At 43.1% G+C, this 17,649-nt stretch overlaps 1 long non-coding RNA gene across 4 annotated transcripts in view; it reads right to left on the minus strand.

The window, feature by feature from the left end:
- Nucleotides 1–5,714: 5,714 nt before the first annotated feature.
- The window catches only part of LOC108289004, a 27,238-nt gene continuing 15,303 nt past the window's right edge, over nucleotides 5,715–17,649 (minus strand). For all 4 annotated transcript variants that reach the window (XR_001818945.2, XR_005196884.1, XR_005196883.1 and 1 more), the window contains 3 exons: nucleotides 14,251–14,376; nucleotides 12,333–12,382; nucleotides 5,715–8,878 (listed from right to left, as the gene is read on the minus strand). This is a non-coding gene — a long non-coding RNA (uncharacterized LOC108289004). The remainder of the gene's footprint in view (nucleotides 8,879–12,332; nucleotides 12,383–14,250; nucleotides 14,377–17,649) is intronic.

Below are 17,649 nucleotides of genomic sequence, written 5' to 3' on the forward strand. Positions count from 1 at the left end.
TTTCAAGAATTCATAATTCTCATTGAATTAAAAACAAGGACTAAGTCCACTTTTATTATTACTATGCAAGATATCTAACCCTGACAAGAAGTAAGTCCACAGATTCTGAATTTCAATGATATTATATCTATTATTGTCTTCATGAAGGTTTTATCTCCAAATAAATTATACAAAATTTTTTTATTAGGCCAGTGTTGATAAATACATAAATTAATTATATTTGAGACACTTATTCAGTGAAAATATTTCTAAATCATACTTGTTAGAAATTTTTCCACCCCAGTAAATTTCACTCATATGTATATATTTGTGTGTATAGGAAGACATTTTTCCCTAAAAAGAAGATTTAAGAGACATTCTGGGTAATATTCCGTAGATCATTTTATGTGGTCTGATTCAGAAAAAATATTTATTGTCAACCTTTTTTTTCTTTTTTTGTAACCCACATTCCTTTTCTCAAGTGGTTCCTTTTACAGGTTTTCACCAATTATTAAAGTGATTAGCATCTATAGTTTTTTCCAGTCTCCCACTAGCTATTAATGATATAAAAAATAAACATCTTAAACTTGTCAAGTTAAAATTTTAAAAAAGCCAAGAGCCAGATTGCAGTTAAAATTCTCTTGATAGCTTGTTTTCCCAGGGCCAGTGACTATTAAAAGAAACAGAGAAAACATGAAATCTGTCAGACAGCTACTCAGTGACAGAATTAAATGAATATTGTTGGGTAAGTGTTTTAATAACGCAGCATTTTCGAAGCATTTTCTCAAGATTATTTCTAATTGGTCCTGTCATAAAGTAGTAGCAAACTGCTTTGAAACAGTAATCAGACCGAAAGTAGTTGAGGAAGACTGTGATAGGAAGTTGTTAATAATATGCTTCTAAATTTAACTGTGAAATACAGAGCTTGACTACTTTTGTAAAAGTGGAACTGAAACTAAACGACCTCTGTAATGCAAATCGACCAGCAGCAAGAAAGCCACTACCTTTGGAGTCCCACTATTTCACCTGAGCTTACAAGAGACCTTGCCCGCCCTTTGAATCATGGAATCAAAACTGTTTTGACATGTTGTCCAGTGCCCTTCAGTGTCACTGAAGCTCAGCCCGCGGACGGCGGTGCGTCCGTGTGCACCTGGAGGCCTGGACCCCAGTCCCAGAGCTCGTGCCCACGCAACAGCAGGGCTTCCCAGGACCAGTGACCGTCACGCGCAGGAGGGATCGGGGCGGCTCCTTCAGTTTCAGCTCTCTTTCCAAGACCTCTTTCCAAGACCCTCTTTCTTAGCCTCACCCGAGGGCCGCAGAGCCGGACCTGCGCCGGGCGAGGTGGATTTAGCCCAGTTAGAGTTAAGATGGTATCATTAGCTGCGCACAGCGTGACTTCCCGCTAATCCTCTCTGCAACTTACAACAAGTTTAAATGTCCATGCATGATGTTATTAACTGGCTTTAGTAAGTGCTTAAGACCCAGATCTCTTTTTAAAGTAATCTCTGAATAAGTTCTACTGTATCCACCCAACAAGGAGATTAATATTTCCAGCAAATCTGATGATGGGGTGAGATGCGCCCTGAGCTCCTGATGGGCAATGGGGGTGGAAGTGGGAGTTGCCTCAGGGAAGGGCCAAGAGCGGCAAGCGCTCACCCACGCCGGCCACCGAGCAAAACTTCCCCGCCCCCGCCCCACCCCCGAGTTTCCCCGCAGGGAGACCCTTTCCGTTAGCAGCTTTTCACTAAGTTAAAAATCGTGTGTGGGGTAGGGGGAGGGGAGTTGGGGGCTACACAGTATCTTTATCAATGATATTGATCACGTCCAGGGAAGAAGCCTGGGCAAAACTAGAGAAACCGAGTGTCAGCAAAAGAAAGCCTCTTAACCACAACTTGCGTGCCGCCTGAGGAAGGGGCCCTGTGGCAGGGGGTGGCCGCTGGGAGATGCCTAACCCTAACGATGTCCAGGCGTGACTAAACCTCGACGCCACCCCTATTCACAAGCCCAACTCAGGGATTCCCAGGCAACCGCAGACCGGAGCTGGCGCAGAGGCAGTGACCAAGGTGGCTGGTTAGGGGCCGAGAGGAGGGCAAAAGAAACAAAACAAAACAAAACAAAAAAACCAAAAACCCACAGAATAGCCATCGCGGACGCAGCTCAGCTTGCCAGGCAAAGGACAGGCTCACTACCCGCCCCTGCCGAGCCCCGCGGCGCAGCGCCGAGGTCCCGCAGCCTTCAAGCGGAAGAGCGCGGGCGCGGGAACTTGAGGTAGCGCGAACTTGGGCAGCCTCCCAGCCCGCTACCCGGGCCGCAGCGCGCCCCCGGCCTTCCAGCCGCGCTCCTACGCGGGAGCGCGCGCGCCGGCGCACCAGATCTGGCAGCCAGGGCAGCCCGTCTCCCGGGAAACACCAATCAGACGTCTGCTTTCTGGCGAGGGCCGCTAGCCGCAGCAGCTGCGGGAGGACTCGGGCAGTTGGCGGTCACCGGGAGGCGTCGTCCTGCCCCGCGGCGGGCCAGCCGCCTTCGCCGCTGCCACTGCCTAGCCTAACCGCTTTTGCAGCCAGTCACAGAGTCGGCTGTCTCCTCTGTGCACCGCCCACGCCAAGTACCTTGCAAGGCGGCTGCTAAGCCTGGCTATTTTTAGATCTCCTGAATGCGCTGTGCCCGCGCTCTGCTAAAACCGAGTCAAACCACCAAGCACAGTGATGTGCTGCTCTTTGAACAAATATGGCTCCAAACTCCATATTTCCCCGAAAAAAGTCGATTATCTGCACTTTTTAAAAGCCCTACCCCCTGTGGTCTGGCAGTTGGCTGAAAAGCAGAAAGCCACATGCTCCCACCTCAAACATGGTCATCACCTTTCTAAGGAAGTGCACTAACTCGCGGCCCTGATTGAGGGCACATAGATATTCCTTAACATCAATCACAGCTATATACTTTCCATTTCTATTCACCACCTTAGAATTAATGCCACAAAGAAGTCGAACAGTTCCCAGAAAGGGTGAAATGGGCTCTCTGAGCAAATGGGAATGGAGGGTTATGCTGATTTCTGTACTAGGTTGTTTAACTTGTGCTAAGAAAGCGATGAGCAGAAAAACAGGGTAACAAAGCCATCCATTAAAATCCAGTGACACTGAAGAACTGCCTTACATGCCCCATTGCTGTAGGACCTGTTTAACTATCTCGAAGTACTCCTGTTAAAACAATCGACCCAGCATTATAGGTTATCTTTTTACTCAATAGCTGATTCTAATTAGTTCTTAGTCCTAAAGGACACCGTGTCCTGTGTCACCCATTTCACCACTGCCACCTCCAGCACCCATCTAAATGCAACATATTATGGTGTATTTTACTTACTGTAGCAAATTAGGGAGGAGAGGGTATCAATATTCTGAAACCACAGCGACATTTCCAGATGTATAGATTAATAGGAAAAAGCTGGACACATAGTTACACACTCTCATTCATTTTCTAGCAACATTGGAAAATAAAACCTTTGGCTTCATCTCTCCATTTTAAAAAGGCAAAATTCCTAAAATGCTAAAATATCTTAAAATATTTGTATATGTTCATCTATATCTCTTATAATTTAAGTGGTTTCTTAATTTTCAACAGGCTACACAAAATTAAACTAAAATTTTATATTTTTCTAAATAAAAAAGTTATTTTAATTTTAAAAATAAACACAAAGAGCTCTCGTAGAGGAAAATTTACTGTTTAAGGTGACTAAAGAAAAGTCACTTTGGAAAATATTTCATTTTGAATGTAAATAATGCATTTATCTCATTATTATACATAATGGTAACTTCATTAAGGGACTGATACTAGTGAATATACCCATTCACATTCAGCAAGGACCCTGAAGAAGTCTTCCTGTATCTTTTTTTTAACCTTCATCCAATTTCCATTTTTGTTGTTCTTTTGTATTTTTTGTGTGTGACTGTGTTTATCCTATATCCTTTATTATTCGATTAGTGAGTGACTTTTCATTGTTAATTTTCTGGTAAATAAAGTAGGGTAAAGAAAATAAATGGGTTCTATCTTTATATTTACTTTTATAGGTATCATTTTATTGCCCTATTTCTAAGTTATTTCATGGAAAGATTCTAGATGTCAAAACCTGCAGTTAACGTTCCTGTTTAGAAATACGCAAAATAATACCTTTGACGTTGGCAACTCAGATGTATTATTCAGCAAAACAGCAATTACTCATTGTTTTGCACTTACATGTTAAGAACTATGAGACACTTGGTGACACAATAACAAAATTGCAAAGTCAATTACATTTAAAATAGACATTCTAGTAAAACATACACAACCAACTCCATTTACTTTTTTTGACTGTTTTGTTTCCATTTTCTGACTGTTTACAGTCAAATAGATTTCGTGACTGTTAAATCGAAGGATAACTGCTTTACACACATTATCATGGAGGAAAAAGTTAGAAAGCAGGGGGAGGGGCGTAACATAAAAGGGAAGTGTATTCCTGAGGACACCAGATCCACCTAGGGAGGTGCCAGAATGTTCTTAAATATTTTTGGAAATGGTGTTCTTTTGCAATGTCAATCACAGTGGCAAACTGAAAGATCAGTGTGCCGTAATTTAAAACAAAATTTAAGCTAGATTAACATTAACAATTCTATGCAGAACTAAAGTAATAAAACCCAAGTAGCGTCCATTTATATTTAAGAATAGAGAGCTTCAGGTAGGACTAGGTGTTTGTTTTATTGTATTTTAATTGCATAAGCAGGATTTTTGAAATTTGAACTTCCCAGTAATGAATTCTACCTCTTATCCCAGCCTGCAGCTTGAATTGAAGTTCTCATCAGAAAATTAAAATGTTTGTCTAGATAAAATAACTTCTAAATGAACTCTCTATTTCTTTTCGTTTCTTTTTGTATTTTCTGCAATGTAGCCCCTCGCAATGATATTAGTTCTAGTGTGGGAAAATATTATAATTGAGATCTGGTAAGTTATTTGCAGACTTTCCTTTACAGTTTTTCTTTACACTGTGCTGACATTTAGTACAGCCCTGGTGAGGAAAACAATACTACCATTCATAGCTCTAGACGTAGATTTCAATCGACTTAAGCGGGCACAATGAAACTTGGTCATTCACTGGTTACCCATATTGTGTTCTCAAATTTTCTCTCAGCAAAAGTATAATGACTCAGTATTGTATGGTTGCATAGACAAGGGCTCGGAACAAGAGACACTAGTTTTGTCTGACGGTGTGAGAAAGTCGTGAAGGGATCTTTTCTTCCAGATGGTGTTAAATTCAGCTGCCTTTTTAACATTGGCCTTGCACAGCAATCTGCTGCTCCCCTTTCACAAAGACTGCGCTTGGTTCCCACTAGTTAACATGCATACTCACGCAACCTGCAACTTCACTCCAACTGTTTTACAATGCAGTGGTATGCTAAATAAACTTGATCTGGTTTCTGCCAATGTTAAAACTAGCTTTCAAAGAACTACTTAACTGATATTTACACTTCTTTTGACTTAAATGTACATGCCTTTGGAATATTTCAGATTTCAAAGAAATATCACCTTATTAAAAGGTCAATGTAGAGATTATTTGCAACACCCTTCAAAGCCATGCTTAGATACAGTACCTCTCTTCAACACACACAAATAAAACAAAATGTCAGAAGTTTGATGTGTAATAGAAAAAAGAAAAATTGGGACATGTTGCACCAAGAGCAGTGGAACAGCAAAAAATAAAATGAAAATAATAACATTGAAATGTATTTTTATTGATCGATAAGTTATGTAACATTAGTATGATACAAAGCAAGTTTGATATGACAATGGCAAACACAGAATTATAATATTGTTTATTTTCCTTAGATGTTATTTTAACATATTTACATAAAAGACCAAGATGTAGGCAAAAGCTTCAGTAATTTGACTCCATTGAGTGCTTTCAGTAAACAATAGGTTTCCCCAGCAAACATCTTATTGCCTTAATTGAACCTCCTTGAGAAAGAAAACCACACACTTTGTAATGTAAATGTTAATTGTAGTAGACAATGGTTCTAGGTAAATAGCACCCCTGGACATGAAGTAAACGAAAGGAATACAGGCACTTAACAATGAAAGGTTGTTTGCACAAACTGTGCTTCAAATGTAAATAAACAAGGGTCTTCTCAACGGTCACTACAGTAGTGAAACTTTGGCACGTGTACAGCAGCCAAATTGAGAATTTACGTATATAAAGTCTCAAAGACTTTCTAACTGAAAGTAACAATGGTTTAACAGCCTGCTCCAGTCTGAATGATATAAGGAATTGAAGCTACAAAGGAAATTGTACTACTTTTAAAGAAAAAACTGTATATTTGGGATTGTCAGTAATCTAGGCCACATGGAAGATAACAAGATATTTTGGATATTTTCTACTTGCAATGGTTATATTTCTGTGTAAATGCCTATACAAATGTTTGCTAGGTGAATATGGAAAACTTAAGGACTTTTACAAAAAGGTGACAATGGGGACCTCCAAAGAGCCAAAGTTTCTGCTAGGCATAGTGTTATTTTTAGATAAAATTAAAATGGCTATTTAGACCCATCTAGCTGAGTCTATTCTAAAACAAACTTTTTATCATATTGTTATCATAATCAACTTCCTCCAGGTTAATGACTTTATAGTTTTTCTTCTAGTATGTATCTACTAGCACAATTAGATCAAGTTTCTAGATGTATCATGTTAAGAGGCAAAAAGCCTCATGAAATTATAATAACGACTGTTACATAGAGTATGTATTTTAAAATACAGCCCACCCAAAACAAAAGCCAAAATGTGGTACCAAGGCCATAATCTCATGGACTGAGATTTTGACACGAGGGGCAGGCAATGATGGGACTTTCTTGGAATTGCTTTCTACTAGCTTTCCTTGAATCCTGAAAATCTCAAACAACAAAGAAAGCTAAACTTAATTATGGCCAGATTACACAGTGGTTAAAAAATTAACAGAAACAGACAGTATGCAGCAGCTACAGACCAGTTGGTGTTGCCATTTGGGAAGCTGCAGATGGCTGTGGGTGGGAAATGCCTTTACTTTCTCAAGCGATGGAGATGAGTATGGTGTGTGCACTTGATGTTTTTTTCATACCCCCACCCCCCAACAGGGCTGTCTGTCATAGGCTGCCCGGCCCCGCTTTATCACTTGCCCCTGAGCGTGGGAATCGGAGCGTCCTGCCGTTCACATCTCCTGCATTCCGTTTAGCGGAATCAATTAGGCAAGACAGACCCTCAGATTCCCCACCCCCTTTCCATTTTTGTCAGGTCTATATACGTCCTAATTATTTCAGTTTGGGATGCCAGAGCTGTTTCCTGGATAGACCTGATCATCCTTAAACAAAAAGAGAGGAGGCGCACACGTGGGTTGTGGCGTAAATGTCACTTTCATTTCCAATGCTAGGCGCAGAGTAAGACAGAATATTTTTTTAACACTTTGACAAGAGGGGAGGCGATCTCGTCTCCATCATGTCTTTCTGCTTCAGTAGCTTCCTCAAGGAAACCCTCTTGGAACAGAGAAGCATCTGTGCTTGTATTTTGAATAGAAGAATAAAAATCAGCTCTTGCTTATTTTTTTTTTTCATTTTGCCTGCTAGCTCTAAACCCTCAGTAGATATAAATTATTAACCTTCCAGTATAAACTTCTCTGAAAGTCTAATTTCGTATAAATTGACATACAGCCCAAATACGTGTAAGGTAATTTCCAAGCACAATCTTCAAATTTTGAGGGGGAGGAGCCTCAGAAGGGAACTGCCCAAGTTCTACATATTATGGAATCATTTTAAAACCAGGTACCAGGCATCTCTGCAACAGCTTTCTAAGAAAAAAAAAATCTCTCATATATAAACTTTTGCCTTAAAATAGAACAAATTGCACATGCATCTTTACTTATTAGCACTTTACAATTCTCCTTTGCCGCTGCCACAACCCCTCTCAAGATATATCTGGCACCTTCATATTTTCGCATATGTGTGTCACTTAATTTCCTTTCATCCCACCTTTAATCATAAGAAAAAAACAAACAAACAAACACACACAAAAAAAACAAAAACAAAGTTAGATTCAATAAGTATTCCTGACCTTTCTGGTTTTTACTGTCTCTCGGTTGTAGTCTTTCATTCTCACACGCTCCCCGACGATCTTGAAGGAGTTTTTACTTTCGGTTATCTAGCTTTATGAAGACCAATACACTCATACAGCTAGATAACCAAAGATAACAACTCGCTTCCCACACAGGCCTCTGTCTTTCTCTTGCCAGACTCCAGGTCCCGATCCTTTCTGGCAGTACTGAAGAGTAGTCGTCCAGGATACTTGCCGCGCTTAAGATTCCTCTTTTATGTAAATATGACCTGGTTTCTGTTTGTGTGTGCGCGCTGCTGAAACATCCAAATAAGATCTGTTGCCTTCAGAGTTTATTCCGAACTTTTTTTTTCTTTCAGCAAGTAATCTCCGGCAGCGTTAGCCAACAATTCATCTATTAATATCAGAAAATAAAACCAGCTATTAAGGTGCAGCAAGCTGTTACGAGTGAGCAGCAGCATCCGTCCCTTCACAGGCCTCTATTTGCATTGTAAATCGCTTCTTTCTCACGCAAGACTCTTTAGCCTCTCTCTATAGAGATGTACAAAGCCAACGGCAATTTCCAGCGCAGGTTAAAGAGGAAGAAAAAAAAACCATCCCATTCTATAGAAGTGACAGCTGATTCAAGGATCTGCTCCTGATCCTTTTTGGTTAGGCACCATGAGCTTTTTACCAAGTGGTGGCAGCTTGATTGCACATATCTTGTGTGTGTGTGTTTTAGGGGGAAGATCCGCGATTTCACAGGGCTTCTAGGCTCAGAAGGAGAAGATGCCGTCTTGCTGGCCTGCTGCTGCCCCCGGTCTGAAAGAAGGAGAAAAGGGCCATCATTGGAGGGGCTTTCACTGCCAAATTGTGGACCAGCCCGGCAAGGTCAAAGGTTCGAGACCGCAGGAGACCAAGGTAATGATGATGTCATGAGAAATCTCAAGTACATGGTTATTGATATGCATCAGTGATCAGCCAACTGCCCCACGCCTGCTGCCTGAGCAGCGGCAGCGACAGCGACAGCAGCAGTAGCGGCGACATTGCAACAAGCCCTATTTTCTCAATCAACATCTCTTCCGCTAGCACTACCGACTGCTCCTGGAAAAGCAACCTGAGGCCTTTTACCTCCTCCGTGCTAGTGTAGATCGTTCTAATATCCAAAGACTGGAAGAAATCTCTCTCTAAGGACAGATAAAAGCATTTCAGATCTGGGGAACGTCTTTGCCTGCATTTCTCTTCTGGCAGATTGCATAGGCAGACAGATGGAAGGCACTTTGCTATTGCTTAAAGCAGGGCCTCGCTTTCTGGGGCTGGGAATCAGATCTGTATTACGCAGTGAGTTGATGTGTGATTACATTGACCATTTGCTCAGGTGGTATATTTTTAATGGCTTCACAGCTCAGTCATGTTTTGTATATACGTACCATGGCGATAGGGCAGCGTATTTTGTTCTGTAAGTTCAGACTGAACGCTCTAAGCAAGCAGACTTCATCCTGGTTTTTAAAAAATGACTGCATATGTAGGTTGTGTGCGTTAGAATGCAGCACAGGTAAACATTGCAGCAATAGTTTCTAATGCTGTACACAACTCTGCTGTAATAAAAATGCTGAGCCTTTGTCTATTGTTTTAAACATCAATTTTCATACAAAAGGAAAATATATTAGTCTTGCTTCTGAAACTATGAAAAAAGCATTGTTACCTCATGAAGAATACATATAAAACACCTAGATGTTAAGAGCACAACCTTCCCCTTCCCCACCCCCGCCTTTCTTTTATCTAGAGGGAATGTTGTTTTATTAATTAATTAGCCTCATTCCTTTTCTTAGAACTTTTCAAAGTGTGAATATGATTACTTCAAAGAGTCCTTTTCTTCTTGAGTAATCTATGTCTAACACATCTGTAATACGTGTAGTTGTAATATTAAAATGTCCCTCAACAGGACATCTAAGGTAATCTACATAAGATTCATATTTACCAAGGGTGAACCTTATAAACTGCTTTTTAAAATTTCGACTTATGTTTGGTCATGTTGCCATTCTTTAAAATATATGCTATTAGAGAATTTAATACCTCTTAATATTCATTGCACACATGACTAGTTTATCACAATACTCTCATTTCTATAGATTGACTATTTTCCCCAACAACTAAAACACTTTTGGAATTAACATACACTCTTTCCTTAATTTAGTGGTAAGACACGAATGTGAACATGCTTACTGAATTACATACAGAGCACATATATGTAAACCCTATAGAAAAGACTGACAAGAAAATCAGAATAGTTAGGAAAAGCCTACAATCAAGAGTTTAAACTACAATATCACACCAATTAAAGATATGATTTAGTAACATAGATGCCAACTTTTCCCTAGATTTTTTATTTATTTACTTTTTTGGTGAACATTCCAGTACTGATTAATTAGAAAAGACTAAGCTGTTGAAATTGTTCATCTATTTTTCTTATCAAATTATGGTACAAGAGGTACAATCAAAAATGGCTGCATTGGGTTATATATAAAATGCACAAGCAAACCAAAAACTAATTCAGATAAATACACCCCCATGGAGTTACTATTCCTTCTTGAACTGTCTGGCCACAACATAAATTACTAAATAAAAATGTAACATATCACTGAGGCACATTCCACTGTAGACATTATGTAAAACGCAAATGAGCTTTGCTGCCTTGGAAGAGTAAGAGTATTGTGGCCTTGCTTTCCAAGACACAACAGCAGAATCATTAGTGATTTGTCATGTAACACATAAAGCAAGCATCTGGTCAGATGAGTTCCTTAAGTTGAAACCCAAGAAATCACAGCTATTTTTAGAATATCTTTTTGCTTTATATATACCTAAGTGGGGGTTGGTGGAAGCAAAGAGATGTCATGCATTTGTCTATGTATGTTTATCACTCCCATATCTGTGTGAATTTGCCAAGTATCATGGCTATATTTCCACAGTAAGCAACTAAATGCATTTTTAGAACCAAAGTACCCATCATGAAAGCCAAGACACTGAACATTTGAGATGCTTCTACAATTAGAAGCTATAGAAGATACTGTCTTAAAATAACATCTTCTAGGGCAATGCCACATATCAGCTGACTCCAGGCCTGGTCCCTGTGCCTGGTATATATAGCATAGACTCATCATGGGAGCCCCAATAAGTGAAAAGAACCAACATTAGGATTATGGGCAGTCTGTTCATTAGCCAGATAGCCAATTAAACATTTTAATATCCACCATGTCTCAGGATATTCGGAAATAAAAACTACATAGTAAGGCTTAACACATAGCATCTGATTATTTTGAATATTGCCAAGGTATATGTGATGGTTTATCATACATATTTCAAAGACTGTATTATTGTGCAGGATGTGAGACAAGTTGAAACAACTGTGTAGCTCTAAAGATTCCTAGCAATGTCTGTCGCACATTAAGAGCAACTATTAACACACCTACATGTTATATCAGATATTTTTGCTTTCAAAATGCTATTAAGATGAGCAGAATATCAGTTTTGAAATCTGCATACTGAAGGATATATTGAATTTAAATGGTTTGCCTGCTCATTCACTAATAAATTCCCATTAATGGCCAGTAGATTAGGACGTGATTGTCATGCTTGTTTTCTAATCTTTTTATAGGTCTCCAGATGGCTGCAACATGAATTGAAACATTCTGGTTTACTTGGGAATAAACAATCTCTGTTTAACTTAAAAGTGAAAAGTTATGTTTTCCACATTATTTTGATTAGAATTATGCTATTTCGTAAATTCAAACACTTTAGGTTTGTCACCAATTTTTAGAACACCTCTGAATCCTATTCAGACTACTGCAAAGTGCATAAAGAATTGGTCTATCACTGAAATCCCCTTTTAATATTTGGTTTGTATGATTCCAATGCATGTAAACAACAGTCCACTGGTATAGTGAAGACTACCATTTTCTACATAAAAGCCATTTAATTTACAGTGACCTGTATAGTTCAGGCAAGGTACTTGACAGGCTTACTTTCTAACAAAGTATTCTATGATTTATTCTGTATCTCAAATTTCTTTTAACAGGGCGTTACAGGTCATATTTGTATTGTGCTTGATACATAATATACAAAGGCTCCCAATAGGGGAGAAAGCTGCACATACAGAAACTTAGAGCATGAATTAGGAGATATGCAACCCACTGCAGGCCTACTGCCCAGTAAATAGAGTAAAATACTCTATCTTCTACATCACTTTGATTTTGTCAAATGTAAATTTTAAAATTACCTTTAGTCGGTTGGATTGTCTGTTCATTTTATGATTCTTTGCAGTCTCATCTGAAAAATAGTCAAGAAAACAAATGATCTCAGTTTACATATATATATGTATATATATAAAGTCATATAGATATGGTTTCATTTAAAATATTGCTATTACCATGATTCCTTAAAATGCCAAGAGATTCCATAAAACCCTAGTGCAATGTATCCAGGGTCTCAGCACCCACAGGGTTAAATATGCTAATTTGCATTTAAATGGAGACATGCATGATAATGTGAATGCAAAATATGCAGAATATGGAGGGGTTTGGGAAATTAATTTTTCTTCTTTTATTTTTAGCTTGGAAGGAAAAGGGACTCTTAAAAACATTAGGGACTTGAACCTTGTAACCTGCCATACAAAAGAGGAGAGTCTTTCCATGTAAGGATTTTAAGTCTCGAACAAAGTCATTTTCTAAATGTTTAAGGAACTGAATTTCCAGGCCTTTCGAACAATGGGAATCCCTGGATAAATACCTACTCCATTAGAAAGATGCAAATAGTTTACTGTAAGGCCACAGCACGGTGAGATGTGCATTCATATCTATGGCTCCTGATTGGCTCTTTCCTCCAGTAAATCAATGAATAATGTAAAACATGATTGCTGTAAAGTGGTGGATTTTTTAAAAATTCCCTTCCCCCATTCCCTCTCGATCCAAGGTTCAGGAAGTCAATATTCCCCCAAATAGGTTGCTTTTCTTTTATAATTTTTTAATGCTTATTGTTATTTTGGACTAGAGGGGTGGGGCTATTGGTTTTGCAAAATGAAAGTATTGCCCTGGTTTAATTATGCTGACTGTGGGAACTCGCTTGCTGAGACAGCGCCCTAATTACCGGTGCCAAGGTAGAGAAAGGAGAGTGGTGGGCAGAGGTGGACACCAAGAAAGGGAGGAAACGGAATCCGACTCTGCGGTTCTTGGCCCAAGGCAGCCACAGCTCCAAAGGCGCCCCCCGCCCCCGGCCATGGCCATGACTTCACAGAGCCTCCAGTCTAACTTCTGATCAATTCCACTGCTGTCCTGACCCCTGAAGACAGTCCCCCTTTCAAGCACCACGGGTACATTTGCAAGATAAAACGCCGAAGACACTAATGCAAATACATTGCCGGAGTTCCCATCACCCAGAGTTCCTGCAGATAATTCCAGGCCACAGAAAGGAGTTCTTGCCTTCCTCAGCCGGGTCTAGACCCTAAGCAAACCGCAAAGACCCAGCTCCGTTTGGATACCAGAAATGTCTTAACCTGACCCGCTCCAAGTACCAATAACTAATCACGATGGTTGCATCTTGATGAATCTGAACTTGGGATAACCCTGTAAAGCGGCCTCTCACATCCCCAAATCCAAAAGGCAGAGAGAAAAGGGAAGTGGAAATCCAAGAGATCCAGTTAGCTACTGTACTAAGTTTTCCACCAGGATCTAATCAGACCCTCGTTTCATTGCCAGGTAACTGCAACTTTGGGGGGGTTAAAGGGAGGTGAATTATTCAAAATGCGAATTCTGAATCCAGAAGTGCAAAATACAACTGCATTTTGCTGTAGGTTTAAAAGGGACCCCACCACCACCACCACCACCATCAAAAATTACATACGAAATTCTCTTATCCAATGCGAAGATTTCCTGGCATTTCTCTGCGGTTGGGGGGTCAAGCCGCTGGATAATTAACAGTACTGGCTCAGAAAACTCACGAGATCAACAGGTTTAGCATCCGAGGCACACAATCAATTAGCTGAAGCAAAGCCCCGGACTGGCCCTCGGAGCGGCCCGCAGCGGGGCTCTGCGGACACCGGCTAGCGGGCGAGGTGAGGAGTGCCGGCGCGAGGCCGCGGCGGGCACTGCTGGCCCCGCGCCGTCGGCAAGCTGCAGCCTGAGGGCCGCCACGATACTCACTTGATCTCCCCGCGCCAGGCAGTGCTGCCCCCCAAATCCAGCTGGGCAGGAACCGAGGCGCCGGCCGGAAGACAAGATCCAGAGTCACTCCACGGCCGCAGCACACAATCAGGCTCCTTTCGGCGTCTCCAAAAAAAAAAAAAATGTTTTTTCTCATCATTCCTCTCCTCAGTACATTTAAAACTGCCGCTCAATTCCACATGGTGATTCTTGGTTGATTGCGTCTAAAATAGTTTAAATGGTTCTTCCCTTCTGGGGAGAGAGAGAAGGGCGCAAAAGACCAAGGAGGAAAAAAAAACCCAACTTTTCCCCCCCACGCCAGGCACTTGCTCCCTGAGCCTCGGAGTGGAGAGTGAAGTGGTGTGTGCGAGGCTTGGCAAGTTTTTGGGGGGGCTGTCCAAGGTCTAGTCCAACCCCCTCTGCCGAGGAGGACGTGCTCTGAAACTCAACCAATTTCCCCACTGCTTTTGTTACTGATGAACTGAAGCCCTATTGTTCATCCATTGCCACGGTCTTTTTCAGTCCCCACACTACGTTCTGCGTTGCCAGAGATAATGAATTTGCACCCAAACCTCTCACAGTCCCCTCCTGACAGACGGAACAAATTAGAAATGTCTCGTCTGAAGGAAGGCAATGGCTACATTTTCTTATTGTAGGATGCAAAGCACACATTTCTTTGGAAACTTCTTTTGCTTTTTTTTTAAAAAAAAAACCTTTTCTTCTTTCTTTTTTCTTCCAGTTTTTTTCCCTCTCTTGATTTCCTAAGATTTTTTTTTCTTAAAGAGTCGCCCTGTCGTTTTTCCAATGCACCGTTTTATGTAACTTGTGAGTCTTCCTAACCTTCTTTCCCTTCTTTCCTCTCCTTTCTTAAGGACTCCCTTTGCAATTTTATTTACAAACTTGGAGAATGACCTTTTGACTCGCAGACTTTTTTTTTAAAAAAAAGAAAGGTCTTTTGGTTCAAGTCCCCCCTTCCTCACCCCTCCCCCTGTTTGTGTTGTGGTTGTTAAATGTGTTTGTCTAAAGACAAGCAATGCATTCTAAAGATTTTTATTCTCTAAACTCCAGAGCTATTCTGAAGGTACCAGGGACGTGCCATAGGGGTTATCTATTTGAGGAGGAAGAAAAAGCGTGTCTCTGTGTGTGTGTGTGTGTGTGTGTGTGTGTATGCGTGCGCGCGCCAGCGCGCGCGCGTGTGTCTGTCTTCCAGGGAGAGACGGAGAGATGTTGGAGGGTGGGGGTGGAAGTGTGCAGGGTGGGGGCTTCGAGGGGAAGGTGGGCTTCCTGCCACACAAGCGGGGAGGCTGTTAGGGGTGTGGGCGCAGGGGTGCGGGGGAGCCGAGTGCCGTCTACCCCTCTGGGCCTGTTCGCGCGCCCAGGACTGGCCGCAGCCTGGGCGCGGGTGTCTGAGCGCCCGGGCTGTAGTTCCGAGCCTGCGCGCGTGCGACCGGGTACGGGAGGGGGAAGAGTGCCGTAAAAATTCAGAAGAGTGGCCCGTATGTAAATGCAGCCCGGGGGGAGCACGGAGGCGGTAATGAGAGCCGCTGGCGCGCAGCCCCGCCGGCGGCCCCTAGCTTTCCCGCCAAGTGCAGCCGGAGGACAGACAGCCATGCGTGTCCTTGGCGGGAGAGCCCCCACCCGTCGCGCGCTCCCGCCCCCCGCGCACACGCACACGCACACACTCCGCTCGCAGGCGTGGGGCCCAATGGCCAAGAGCATATCAGGAAAACAAAGCTGGGGCTGCGAGGTGGAACGCTGAAACGGCAGCCGCAGCGGCCGAGGGCAGAGCGGAGAAGTCCCCTTCGCGGCCACCAGCGCCCCTTTCTTGCCTGCTCGCAGCCCTGCCCTCCGGCCCAGAAGAGGCCGAGGACCATTTCTTAGCTGCCCGGGAGAAGGTGGCGAGCAGAGGAGGGGGCGGATGTGCACAGGGAGGTGCCAGCAGCCCGGTGCGCGGGCACGCACACGCCGGCGCGCAGGGCTGCCGCGGGCGGAAGGAGGGGAACAAGAAGGCCTCGGCTGCGTCTCGGGGAGGCACTACCTCTGCGCCGAGGCCGCTGAGTTCCAAGTGCAAAACACCAGGCCATATCCGGCAAGGCATCGGCTACGGAATGACTCACACCTCAAGCCCCCTTCCCCAAACAATGCAATGGGAAGAATCTGGCTGTCCAGGGGAAACCTTTGCTGGCCTCTCTTTTAAAGAGGTGAACTCGAACCCCAACCTAGGACCTCTGGCCTGCATGGCTCTGCAGATAGTCCCAGAGGTAGCCACGGAAAGACTGATCTCTCTCTTCGCTCGGAGCACCTGCCTCGGTGCTCACTAGCGCAAGCACCTCCCAACACACACACACACACACACACACACACACACACCCCACAGCACTCCCATCACATTAGAAAGCGTGCTCATGACCCTGCTATTAATGAAGCGGACGCGCATAATGAGTGCACAGGTAAATAAGTACCGAAACGAAAAGCCTTCACCAGTCAGCTGGGCGATTTACCTCTCCCTACAGGGAACACTTGTAGTTATCGTGTTTTAGGAGTGATTTGCTGTTGTCTGTGGTCTCCCCCTCCTCTTCTTGTGGAGAGAAGCCAAAAATATATATGTTCCATGGTCAGAGTCTTCTTTCTGATAAGCTACCCGAGCATTGGTCTAAAACATTTGTTTTTGTCTGTTGGTTTTGGTTTGTTGTTTTGGGGAGTGTTGCTTTTCTGAGGGAAGCAAAATAACGTGTGTTTGGTGTGGCTGGAAGCCCAGGGCAAGAGTCTGCAAGTGCGGCCGGGAGGCTGGAGAGTCTGAGCCGCGTGTTGCAGAAAGAAGGCGGCGGCTTGTCCTCCCTCGGGGACGGCACTGGCCCCCTTGGCACCTCCGGCCTGGGCTCGGCTACTGCCGCCGCCGCCCGCGCTCTCGAGCTCCGCAGGCTGCCGCTCCGTGTTTTCCCCCATCCCGGCTTCACGTTCAAGGTTTAGCTGCGAGGTCACGTCCATTGACGTCAGCTCCCTGTCTCCCTCTACGTCCGGCTACATTTACATACATCAAGGAAATTAGGGCATTAAAAAAATATGCAAATCCTGCGCGGAGAGGAGCGGGTGCATTCCTGGCGCGATCGCCTTTTATTGAAGCTTTTAATTAAAGGGGCCAGTTGGCGAGCCCCTGAAACAACCGCCAAAACCCCCCAAAAGAGAAAAATAAACGCTGTAGCCTTCGAGAACGGTTGTTTCGGCTCCTGTTCTGTAGGCGGCTGAGGACGGCCGGCTGCCCGGCTCGGAGAAGAACAGGTTAGAGGAGGCAGCTCCAGCCCGTGCATAATCAGGGCTCCGCGGCGCCTCCATTCTTTCCTCCTCCTCCTCCTTCTCCTCCTTCTCCTCCTCCTCCTCCTCCTCCTCCTCCTCCTCCTC

Source organism: Cebus imitator, unplaced genomic scaffold, assembly GCF_001604975.1.
Source record: "Cebus imitator isolate Cc_AM_T3 unplaced genomic scaffold, Cebus_imitator-1.0 Scaffold16, whole genome shotgun sequence".
NCBI classification, from domain to species: Eukaryota; Metazoa; Chordata; class Mammalia; order Primates; family Cebidae; genus Cebus; species Cebus imitator.